Here is a 13,584-nt window from a genome sequence, read left to right as displayed (position 1 = left end):
TTTTTTCAAATCCTCAAAAATGATGAAAAACGGCGTGCTATAGTATGCCATACGATATGGGCTATAGCCCATGGTCAAAAATGATGAAAAACGAGGATAAAAAATAAATTAAAAAATTAAAAAAACGATGGGCTATAACCCAACTTTTTGAAATTTTGATTTTTTTTTAATCCTCAAAAACGATGAAAAACGGCGTGCTATAGTATGCCATACGATATGGGCTATAGCCCATGGTCAAAAATGATGAAAAACGAGGATTTCTTTTTTTTTCAAAAATTCAAAAAACGATGGGCTATAACCCAACTTTTTGAAATTTTGAATTTTTTTCAATTCCTCAAAAACGATGAAAAACGGCGTGCTATAGTATGCCATACGATATGGGCTATAGCCCATGGTCAAAAATGATGAAAAACGAGGATTTCTTTTTTTTCAAAAATTCAAAAAACGATGGGCTATAACCCAACTTTTTGAAATTTTGAATTTTTTTCAATTCCTCAAAAACGATGAAAAACGGCGTGCTATAGTATGCCATACGATATGGGCTATAACCCATGGTCAAAAATGATGAAAAACGAGGATATTTCTTTTTTCAAAAATTCAAAAAACGATGGGCTATAACCCAACTTTTAGAAATTTTGAATTTTTTTCAATTCCTCAAAAACGATGAAAAACGGCGTGCTATAGTATGCCATACGATATGGGCTATAACCCATGGTCAAAAATGATGAAAAACGAGGATATTTCTTTTTTCAAAAATTCAAAAAACGATGGGCTATAACCCAACTTTTTGAAATTTTGAATTTTTTTCAATTCCTCAAAAATGATGAAAAACGGCGTGCTATAGTATGCCATACGATATGGGCTATAGCCCATGGTCAAAAATGATGAAAAACGAGGATTTCTTTTTTTTTAAAAATTCAAAAAACGATGGGCTATAACCCAACTTTTTGAAATTTTGAATTTTTTTCAAATCCTCAAAAATGATGAAAAACGGCGTGCTATAGTATGCCATACGATATGGGCTATAGCCCATGGTCAAAAATGATGAAAAACGAGGATAATTATTTTTCTCAAAAATTCAAAAAACGATGGGCTATAACCCAACTTTTTGAAATTTTGAATTTTTTTTTAATCCTCAAAAATGATGAAAAACGGCCTGCTATAGTATGCCATACGATATGGGCTATAACCCATGGTCAAAAATGATGAAAAACGAGGATTTCTTTTTTTTCAAAAATTCAAAAAACGATGGGCTATAACCCAACTTTTTGAAATTTTGAATTTTTTTCAAATCCTCAAAAATGATGAAAAACGGCGTGCTATAGTATGCCATACGATATGGGCTATAGCCCATGGTCAAAAATGATGAAAAACGAGGATAAAAAATAAATTCAAAAATTCAAAAAACGATGTGCTATAACCCAACTTTTTGAAATTTTGAATTTTTTTCAAATCCTCAAAAATGATGAAAAACGGCGTGCTATAGTATGCCATACGATATGGGCTATAGCCCATGGTCAAAAATGATGAAAAACGAGGATATTTTTTTTTCTCCAAAAATTCAAAAAACGATGGGCTATAACCCAACTTTTTGAAATTTTGAAATTTTTTTTAATCCTCAAAAATGATGAAAAACGGCGTGCTATAGTATGCCATACGATATGGGCTATAGCCCATGGTCAAAAATGATGAAAAATGAGGATATATTTTTTTTTCAAAAATTCAAAAAACGATGGGCTATAACCCAACTTTTTGAAATTTTGAATTTTTTTCAATTCCTCAAAAACGATGAAAAACGGCGTGCTATAGTATGCCATACGATATGGGCTATAACCCATGGTCAAAAATGATGAAAAACGAGGATTTCATTTTTTTCAAAAATTCAAAAAACGATGGGCTATAACCCAACTTTTTGAAATTTTGAATTTTTTTCAAATCCTCAAAAATGATGAAAAACGGCGTGCTATAGTATGCCATACGATATGGGCTATAGCCCATGGTCAAAAATGATGAAAAACGAGGATAAAAAATAAATTCAAAAATTCAAAAAACGATGGGCTATAACCCAACTTTTTGAAATTTTGATTTTTTTTCAAATCCTCAAAAATGATGAAAAACGGCGTGCTATAGTATGCCATACGATATGGGCTATAGCCCATGGTCAAAAATGATGAAAAACGAGGATAAAAAATAAATTCAAAAATTCAAAAAACGATGGGCTATAACCCAACTTTTTGAAATTTTGAATTTTTTTCAAATCCTCAAAAATGATGAAAAACGGCGTGCTATAGTATGCCATACGATATGGGCTATAGCCCATGGTCAAAAATGATGAAAAACGAGGATATTTTTTTTTTCCAAAAATTCAAAAAACGATGGGCTATAACCCAACTTTTTGAAATTTTGATTTTTTTTTTAATCCTCAAAAATGATGAAAAACGGCGTGCTATAGTATGCCATACGATATGGGCTATAGCCCATGGTCAAAAATGATGAAAAATGAGGATATATTTTTTTTTCAAAAATTCAAAAAACGATGGGCTATAACCCAACTTTTTGAAATTTAGAATTTTTTTCAATTCCTCAAAAACGATGAAAAACGGCGTGCTATAGTATGCCATACGATATGGGCTATAACCCATGGTCAAAAATGATGAAAAACGAGGATTTCATTTTTTTCAAAAATTCAAAAAACGATGGGCTATAACCCAACTTTTTGAAATTTTGAATTTTTTTCAAATCCTCAAAAATGATGAAAAACGGCGTGCTATAGTATGCCATACGATATGGGCTATAGCCCATGGTCAAAAATGATGAAAAACGAGGATAAAAAATAAATTAAAAAATTAAAAAAACGATGGGCTATAACCCAACTTTTTGAAATTTTGATTTTTTTTTAATCCTCAAAAACGATGAAAAACGGCGTGCTATAGTATGCCATACGATATGGGCTATAGCCCATGGTCAAAAATGATGAAAAACGAGGATTTCTTTTTTTTTCAAAAATTCAAAAAACGATGGGCTATAACCCAACTTTTTGAAATTTTGAATTTTTTTCAATTCCTCAAAAACGATGAAAAACGGCGTGCTATAGTATGCCATACGATATGGGCTATAGCCCATGGTCAAAAATGATGAAAAACGAGGATAATTTTTTTTTTCAAAAATTAAAAAAACGATGGGCTATAACCCAACTTTTTGAAATTTTGAATTTTTTTTCAAATCCTCAAAAATGATGAAAAACGGCGTGCTATAGTATGCCATACGATATGGGCTATAGCCCATGGTCAAAAATGATGAAAAACGAGGATATTCTTTTTTTCAAAAATTCAAAAAACGATGGGCTATAACCCAACTTTTTGAAATTTTGAATTTTTTTCAATTCCTCAAAAACGATGAAAAACGGCGTGCTATAGTATGCCATACGATATGGGCTATAACCCATGGTCAAAAATGATGAAAAACGAGGATATTTCTTTTTTCAAAAATTCAAAAAACGATGGGCTATAACCCAACTTTTTGAAATTTTGAATTTTTTTCAATTCCTCAAAAACGATGAAAAACTGCGTGCTATAGTATGCCATACGATATGGGCTATAGCCCATGGTCAAAAATGATGAAAAACGAGGATTTCTTTTTTTTCAAAAATTCAAAAAACGATGGGCTATAACCCAACTTTTTGAAATTTTGAATTTTTTTCAAATCCTCAAAAATGATGAAAAACGGCGTGCTATAGTATGCCATACGATATGGGCTATAGCCCATGGTCAAAAATGATGAAAAACGAGGATAAAAAATAAATTCAAAAATTCAAAAAACGATGGGCTATAACCCAACTTTTTGAAATTTTGAATTTTTTTCAATTCCTCAAAAACGATGAAAAACGGCGTGCTATAGTAGCCTATGCCATACGATATGGGCTATAGCCCATGGTCAAAAATGATGAAAAACGAGGATTTCTTTTTTTTCAAAAATTCAAAAAACGATGGGCTATAACCCAACTTTTAGAAATTTTGAATTTTTTTCAAATCCTCAAAAATGATGAAAAACGGCGTGCTATAGTATGCCATACGATATGGGCTATAGCCCATGGTCAAAAATGATGAAAAACGAGGATTTCTTTTTTTTCAAAAATTCAAAAAACGATGGGCTATAACCCAACTTTTTGAAAATTTGAATTTTTTTCAAATCCTCAAAAATGATGAAAAACGGCGTGCTATAGTATGCTATACGATATGGGCTATAGCCCATGGTCAAAAATGATGAAAAACAAGGATAATTATTTTTCTCAAAAATTCAAAAAACGATGGGCTATAACCCAACTTTTTGAAATTTTGAATTTTTTTTTAATCCTCAAAAATGATGAAAAACGGCCTGCTATAGTATGCCATACGATATGGGCTATAACCCATGGTCAAAAATGATGAAAAACGAGGATTTCTTTTTTTTCAAAAATTCAAAAAACGATGGGCTATAACCCAACTTTTTGAAATTTTGAATTTTTTTCAAATCCTCAAAAATGATGAAAAACGGCGTGCTATAGTATGCCATACGATATGGGCTATAGCCCATGGTCAAAAATGATGAAAAACGAGGATAAAAAATAAATTCAAAAATTCAAAAAACGATGGGCTATAACCCAACTTTTTGAAATTTTGAATTTTTTTCAAATCCTCAAAAATGATGAAAAACGGCGTGCTATAGTATGCCATACGATATGGGCTATAGCCCATGGTCAAAAATGATGAAAAACGAGGATTTTTTTTTTTTTTTTAATTCAAAAAACGATGGGCTATAACCCAACTTTTTGAAATTTAGAATTTTTTTCAATTCCTCAAAAACGATGAAAAACGGCGTGCTATAGTATGCCATACGATATGGGCTATAGCCCATGGTCAAAAATGATGAAAAACGAGGATAAAAAATAAATTCAAAAATTCAAAAAACGATGGGCTATAACCCAACTTTTTGAAATTTTGATTTTTTTTCAAATCCTCAAAAATGATGAAAAACGGCGTGCTATAGTATGCCATACGATATGGGCTATAGCCCATGGTCAAAAATGATGAAAAACGAGGATATTTTTTTTTTCAAAAATTCAAAAAACGATGGGCTATAACCCAACTTTTTGAAATTTTGATTTTTTTTTTAATCCTCAAAAATGATGAAAAACGGCGTGCTATAGTATGCCATACGATATGGGCTATAGCCCATGGTCAAAAATGATGAAAAACGAGGATTTTTTTTTTTCAAAAATTCAAAAAACGATGGGCTATAACCCAACTTTTTGAAATTTTGAAATGTTTTCAAATCCTCAAAAATGATGAAAAACGGCGTGCTATAGTATGCCATACGATATGGGCTATAGCCCATGGTCAAAAATGATGAAAAACGAGGATTTTTTTTTTTCAAAAATTCCAAAAACGATGGGCTATAACCCAACTTTTTGAAATTTTGAAATTTTTTCAAATCCTCAAAAATGATGAAAAACGGCGTGCTATAGTATGCCATACGATATGGGCTATAGCCCATGGTCAAAAATGATGAAAAACGAGGATAAAAAATAAATTCTAAAATTCTAAAAACGATGGGCTATAACCCAACTTTTTGAAATTTTGAATTTTTTTCAATTCCTCAAAAACGATGAAAAACGGCGTGCTATAGTATGCCATACGATATGGGCTATAGCCCATGGTCAAAAATGATGAAAAACGAGGATTTCTTTTTTTTCAAAAATTCAAAAAACGATGGGCTATAACCCAACTTTTTGAAATTTTGAATTTTTTTCAATTCCTCAAAAACGATGAAAAACGGCGTGCTATAGTATGCCATACGATATGGGCTATAGCCCATGGTCAAAAATGATGAAAAACGAGGTTAATTTTTTTTTCCAAAAATTCAAAAAACTATGGGCTATAACCCAACTTTTTGAAATTTTGAATTTTTTTCAAATCCTCAAAAATGATGAAAAACGGCGTGCTATAGTATGCCATACGATATGGGCTATAGCCCATGGTCAAAAATGATGAAAAACGAGGATAAAAAATAAATTCAAAAATTCAAAAAACGATGGGCTATAACCCAACTTTTTGAAATTTTGAATTTTTTTCAATTCCTCAAAAACGATGAAAAACGGCGTGCTATAGTATGCCATACGATATGGGCTATAGCCCATGGTCAAAAATGATGAAAAACGAGGTTAATTTTTTTTTCCAAAAATTCAAAAAACGATGGGCTATAACCCAACTTTTTGAAATTTTGAATTTTTTTCAAATCCTCAAAAATGATGAAAAACGGCGTGCTATAGTATGCCATACGATATGGGCTATAGCCCATGGTCAAAAATGATGAAAAACGAGTATAATTCTTTTTTCAAAAATTCAAAAAACGATGGGCTATAACCCAACTTTTTGAAATTTTGATTTTTTTTCAAATCCTCAAAAATGATGAAAAACGGCGTGCTATAGTATGCCATACGATATGGGCTATAACCCATGGTCAAAAATGATGAAAAACGAGGATATTTTTTTTTCAAAAATTCAAAAAACGATGGGCTATAACCCAACTTTTTGAAATTTTGAATTTTTTTCAATTCCTCAAAAACGATGAAAAACGGCGTGCTATAGTATGCCATACGATATGGGCTATAGCCCATGGTCAAAAATGATGAAAAACGAGGATTTCTTTTTTTTCAAAAATTCAAAAAACGATGGGCTATAACCCAACTTTTTGAAATTTTGAATTTTTTTCAATTCCTCAAAAACGATGAAAAACGGCGTGCTATAGTATGCCATACGATATGGGCTATAACCCATGGTCAAAAATGATGAAAAACGAGGATTTTTTTTTTTCAAAAATTCAAAAAACGATGGGCTATAACCCAACTTTTTGAAATTTTGAATTTTTTTCAATTCCTCAAAAACGATGAAAAACGGCGTGCTATAGTATGCCATACGATATGGGCTATAACCCATGGTCAAAAATGATGAAAAACGAGGATATATATTTTTTTTTAAATTCAAAAAACGATGGGCTATAACCCAACTTTTTGAAATTTTGAATTTTTTTCAATTCCTCAAAAACGATGAAAAACGGCGTGCTATAGTATGCCATACGATATGGGCTATAGCCCATGGTCAAAAATGATGAAAAACGAGGATTTCTTTTTTTTCAAAAATTCAAAAAACGATGGGCTATAACCCAACTTTTTGAAATTTTGAATTTTTTTCAAATCCTCAAAAATGATGAAAAACGGCGTGCTATAGTATGCCATACGATATGGGCTATAGCCCATGGTCAAAAATGATGAAAAACGAGGATAATTTTTTTTTCAAAAATTCAATAAACGATGGGCTATAACCCAACTTTTTGAAATTTTGAATTTTTTTCAAATCCTCAAAAATGATGAAAAACGGCGTGCTATAGTATGCCATACGATATGGGCTATAACCCATGGTCAAACATGATGAAAAACGAGGATATTTTTTTTTTCAAAAATTCAAAAAACGATGGGCTATAACCCAACTTTTTGAAATTTTGAATTTTTTTCAAATCCTCAAAAATGATGAAAAACGGCGTGCTATAGTATGGCATACGATATGGGCTATAGCCCATGGTCAAAAATGATGAAAAACGAGGATTTCTTTTTTTTCAAAAATTCAAAAAACGATGGGCTATAACCCAACTTTTTGAAATTTTGAATTTTTTTCAATTCCTCAAAAACGATGAAAAACGGCGTGCTATAGTATGCCATACGATATGGGCTATAGCCCATGGTCAAAAATGATGAAAAACGAGGATTTCTTTTTTTTCAAAAATTCAAAAAACGATGGGCTATAACCCAACTTTTTGAAATATTGCATTTTTTTCAAATCCTCAAAAATGATGAAAAACGGCGTGCTATAGTATGCCATACGATATGGGCTATAGCCCATGGTCAAAAATGATGAAAAACGAGGATAAAAAATAAATTCAAAAATTCAAAAAACGATGGGCTATAACCCAACTTTTTGAAATTTTGAATTTTTTTCAATTCCTCAAAAACGATGAAAAACGGCGTGCTATAGTATGCCATACGATATGGGCTATAGCCCATGGTCAAAAATGATGAAAAACGAGGATTTCTTTTTTTTCAAAAATTCAAAAAACGATGGGCTATAACCCAACTTTTTGAAATTTTGAATTTTTTTCAAATCCTCAAAAATGATGAAAAACGGCGTGCTATAGTATGCCATACGATATGGGCTATAACCCATGGTCAAAAATGATGAAAAACGAGGATATTTTTTTTTTCAAAAATTCAAAAAACGATGGGCTATAACCCAACTTTTTGAAATTTTGAAATTTTTTCAATTCCTCAAAAACGATGAAAAACGGCGTGCTATAGTATGCCATACGATATGGGCTATAGCCCATGGTCAAAAATGATGAAAAACGAGGATTTCTTTTTTTTCAAAAATTCAAAAAACGATGGGCTATAACCCAACTTTTTGAAAATTTGAATTTTTTTCAAATCCTCAAAAATGATGAAAAACGGCGTGCTATAGTATGCCATACGATATGGGCTATAGCCCATGGTCAAAAATGATGAAAAACGAGGATATTTTTTTTTTTCAAAAATTCAAAAAACGATGGGCTATAACCCAACTTTTTGAAATTTTGAAATTTTTTCAATTCCTCAAAAACGATGAAAAACGGCGTGCTATAGTATGCCATACGATATGGGCTATAGCCCATGGTCAAAAATGATGAAAAACGAGGATTTCTTTTTTTTCAAAAATTCAAAAAACGATGGGCTATAACCCAACTTTTTGAAAATTTGAATTTTTTTCAAATCCTCAAAAATGATGAAAAACGGCGTGCTATAGTATGCCATACGATATGGGCTATAGCCCATGGTCAAAAATGATGAAAAACGAGGATAATTTTTTTTTTCAAAAATTCAAAAAACGATGGGCTATAACCCAACTTTTTGAAATTTTGAAATTTTTTCAATTCCTCAAAAACGATGAAAAACGGCGTGCTATAGTATGGCATACGATATGGGCTATAGCCCATACCATACGGCATATTATAGCACGCCGTTTTTCATCATTTTTGAGGTTTTTTCAAAAAACGATGGGCTATAACCCATGTTTGTTTTTTTTTCATTTTTTTCAAAACCTCAAAAATGATGAAAAACGGCGTGCTATAATATGCCGTATGGTATGGGCTATAGCCCATGGTCAAAAATGATGAAAAACGAGGTTACTTTTTTTTTTTTTTTTTTCAAAAAACGATGGGCTATAACCCATGTTTGTTTTTTTTCCCATTTTTTTCAAAACCTCAAAAATGATGAAAAACGGCGTGCTATAATATGCCGTATGGGTATGGGCTATAGCCCATGGTCAAAAATAGACGTGTTTTAGACGTCTATTTTTAGACGTTTTTTATCCCATTTTTGACCATGGGCTATAGCCCATACTGTACGGCATACTATAGCACGCCGTTTTTCATCATTTTTTAGGATTTGAAAAAAATTCAAAATTTCAAAAAACATGGTTTATAGCCCATCGTTTTTTGAAATTTTGAAAAAGAAATTAACCTCGTTTTTCTTCATTTTTGAACATGGGCTATAGCCCCTACCGTAGGGCATACTATAGCACGCCGTTTTTCATCATTTTTGAGGATTTGAAAAAAAATCAAAATTTCAAAAAACATGGGTTATAGCCCATCGTTTTTTGAAATAAAAAAAAATAACCTCGTTTTTCATCATTTTTGAACATGGGCTATAGCCCCTACCGTACGGCATACTATAGCACGCCGTTTTTCAACATTTTTGAGGATTTGAAAAAAAGGGGAAATCGGGGAAAAGCGAAAGGCTATATATAGTCCATGGTCTCGGAGTGAACATAAATCATGAGTAATAAATAGACTTGGTAACCAAACTGTAGGGAGTTCAAACACAGTAGGGAACCTGGGGTTATCATCTATGAAAAGGCAACACAATGAGCAGAAAATTTAAATAAACGATACAACAAATTGAGCAGAGCACTGCAGGTAAACCAGGAGTACCACACCAGTGCCTTAGTTTGTGTTGTTGTAATTTACAGGTCAATTATTTACAACTTTTTCCTCAAATCCTGCAAAATCATGAAAAACGGCATGCGGTCTGAAAACATGGGCCATCTATAGTATGTCGTTTTTTTCATGATTTCATCTATTTTCAAAACCTCCAAAATCATTAGCTTGTGAGCTTGTAGATCTGATTTGTTTTGCTAAAATAAAAAAAAACCATAAGCTATAACCCATCGTTTTTTTTTTTTTTTTTTTTTTTTTTTCAAATCCTCAAAAATGATGAAAAACGGCGTGCTATAGTATGCCATACAGTATGGGCTATTAGACGAGCGTCTAATAATGGGATAAAAATGTCTAAAAATAGACATCTAAAACACGTCTAAAAATAGACGTGTTTTAGACGTCTATTTTTAGACGTTTTTTATCCCATTTTTGACCATGGGCTATAGCCCATACTGTACGGCATACTATAGCAAGCAGTTTTTCATCATTTTTGAACATGGGCTATAGCCCCTACCGTACGTCATACTATAGCACGCCGTTTTTCATCATTTTTTAGGATTTGAAAAAATTTCAAAATTTCAAAAAACATGGTTTATAGCCCATCGTTTTTTGAAAATTAAAAAAAAAAATGTAACCTTGTTTTTCATCATTTTTGAACATGGGCTATAGCCCCTACCGTACGGCATACTATAGCACGCCGTTTTTGTACATTTTTGAGGATTTGTAAAAAAATCGAAATTTCAAAAAACATGGGTTATAGCCCATCATTTTTTGAAATAAAAAAAAATAACCTCGTTTTTCATCATTTTTGAACATGGGCTATAGCCCCTACCGTACGGCATACTATAGCACGCCGTTTTTCATCATTTTTGAGGATTTGAAAAAAAATTAAAAAAAAAAAAAACATGGGTTATAGCCCATCGTTTTTTTATATTTTGAAAAAAAAAATTACCTCGTTTTTCATCATTTTTGAACATGGGCTATAGCCCCTACCGTACGGCATACTATAGCACACCGTTTTTCAACATTTTTGAGGATTTGAAAAAAAGGGGAAATCGGGGAAAAGCGAAAGGCTATATATAGTCCATGGTCTCGGAGTGAACATAAATCATGAGTAATAAATAGACTTGGTAACCAAACTGTAGGGAGTTCAAACACAGTAGGGAACCTGGGGTTATCATCTATGAAAAGGCAACACAATGAGCAGAAAATTTAAATAAACGATACAACAAATTGAGCAGAGCACTGCAGGGACTTGAACCCCGTTCTGGTAAACCAGGAGTACCACACCAGTGCCTTAGTTTGTGTTGTTGTAATTTACAGGTCAATTATTTTCAACTTTTTCCTCAAATCCTGCAAAATCATGAAAAACGGCATGCGGTCTGAAAACATGGGCCATCTATAGTATGTCGTTTTTTTCATGATTTCATCTATTTTCAAAACCTCCAAAATCATTAGCTTGTGAGCTTGTAGATCTGATTTGTTTTGCTAACCCTCAGAATAGTGATTCTAGGGTTGATGTCGTTAATGTAACAAATAAATACATAAATGAAGATGGATGTATGGATGGATTTATTTATTTATTACATTAACGATATGAACAAATGAATGAATACTAAATGAAAAAAAGATTTGGAACTCCTCTGTACCAACGCTGAGGAAACCCCACACTAGGGGTCAGAGAACCATGTGATCAGAACCATCACTGGCTCCTGGTTAAATACAGAACCATGTGATCAGAACCATCACTGGCTCCTGGTTAAATACAGAACCATGTGATCAGAACCATCACTGGCTCCTGGTTAAATACAGAACCATGTGATCAGAACCATCACTGGCTCCTGGTTAAATACAGAACCATGTGATCAGAATCATCACTGGCTCCTGGTTAAATACAGAACCATGTGATCAGAGCCATCACTGGCTCCTGGTTAAATACAGAACCATGTGATCAGAACCATCACTGGCTCCTGGTTAAATACAGAACCATGTGATCAGAACCATCACTGGCTCCTCCTGGTTAAATACAGAACCATGTGATCAGAACCATCACTGGCTCCTGGTTAAATACAGAACCATGTGATCAGAACCATCACTGGCTCCTGGTTAAATACAGTTCTAAATCCTCCTCCTAACATACAAAGCTCTCAACGGCCAGGCATCACAATATCTCAAAGAACGCATCGATCCCTACAATCCTGAACAGAACACGAGTGCGTTCACAGAATGCAACAATGCTTACTGTCGCAGAAATATCAAAAGTTACAATAGGAGGCAGGGCGTTTAGGTCCCGCAGGCACCGCCGCTGTGGAACCTTCTCCCGGCTTCGGTCTGTGGGGCTGACACGCTCTGCACATTTAGGACCATTAAAAACCTCTCTACGACAAAGCCTGTAGCTAGTCATCAGTACTCGGTCACCCAGCAAAGGAAAAAGTGAGTAAGGGGACCCCTCCACCCAACCCCTCACCTTTGTTGTGTTTGTCTCCCAGTAGTGCTTGTAATTAACACCGTAGAGGCCCCAGTAAGGCTGTAATTAACCCATACACAGCCAACCTCAGACTGCCGAGGCCATTTCAATGCTGCACATGCTGGACCCACATCCTGTTTTGGCCGTCCATCTTTAATGCTACATAAACAGTGTTTGCTAGCAAGCTAAAATGAAGCCATCCTTGCTCTAGAAAGCGCCAATGTTTCCATCTAAACCACCGGATAAATCAGCAAAGACCTCCGAACATTGCGCATTTTATCCAAACCACCTCCGAATATAGAGTTATTCAGCTTTTTATTCAGCCTGTATAATGGGAGGTGGACGGCAGCGCGTCCGAGACCATGGACTATAGCCTTTGGCTTTTCCGTGAATACAAAACCTTTTTGAAAGACGCAGTCCCATCAGTGACCCCACACTACCACAGCGAGGTGGCACGACACTAAAATACAATCATAGCCCCTTAGAGAGCACTTTATGTCGACTTAGAGCATGTTAGGTAGACGGCACTAGAATAGCATTTTATGTAGTCCTAGCACTTTATAGTATAGCATAGTTTATATGTATAGTTTTCCATTATATAAATATTCCACCGTTACTACTTTGTGATGCATTGCCATGCTTCGATATTGCTTAATGTAAGCATGCTCTGGATTAAGAGAGTCTGCTAAATGCCTAAATCGTATCATTCACCAGCATACTACTGGTAAATAAAATAGATCTACAAAAGGTAATTTTTGGGGCATCCAATGATTGATATAATCCTCATAATGACCACATGCATGTTCTAAAAGTGTGAGCAACAGATTCTTCATAGGTTAAGTTATGACCCCCCCCCCCCCACCTCACCCCTGCCCACTTTGGCAGGCAGGAATGGCTTAGGGTCGACGACAGAGTACAGCATCTTGCAATGGGTCTGGTCCACAAGATTCGACACACCAAGATACCCATGTACCCGTCTAGATACTTCACTAAGATACCCATGTACCTGTCTAGATACTTCACTAAAATACCCATGTACCTGTCTAAATACTTCACTA

This window comes from Protomyctophum parallelum, assembly GCF_964188405.1.
Source record: "Protomyctophum parallelum genome assembly, chromosome: 10".
NCBI classification, from domain to species: domain Eukaryota; kingdom Metazoa; phylum Chordata; class Actinopteri; order Myctophiformes; family Myctophidae; genus Protomyctophum; species Protomyctophum parallelum.
The sequence above is the reverse complement of the archived record's forward strand: the minus strand, read 5'-3'. Positions refer to the sequence as shown.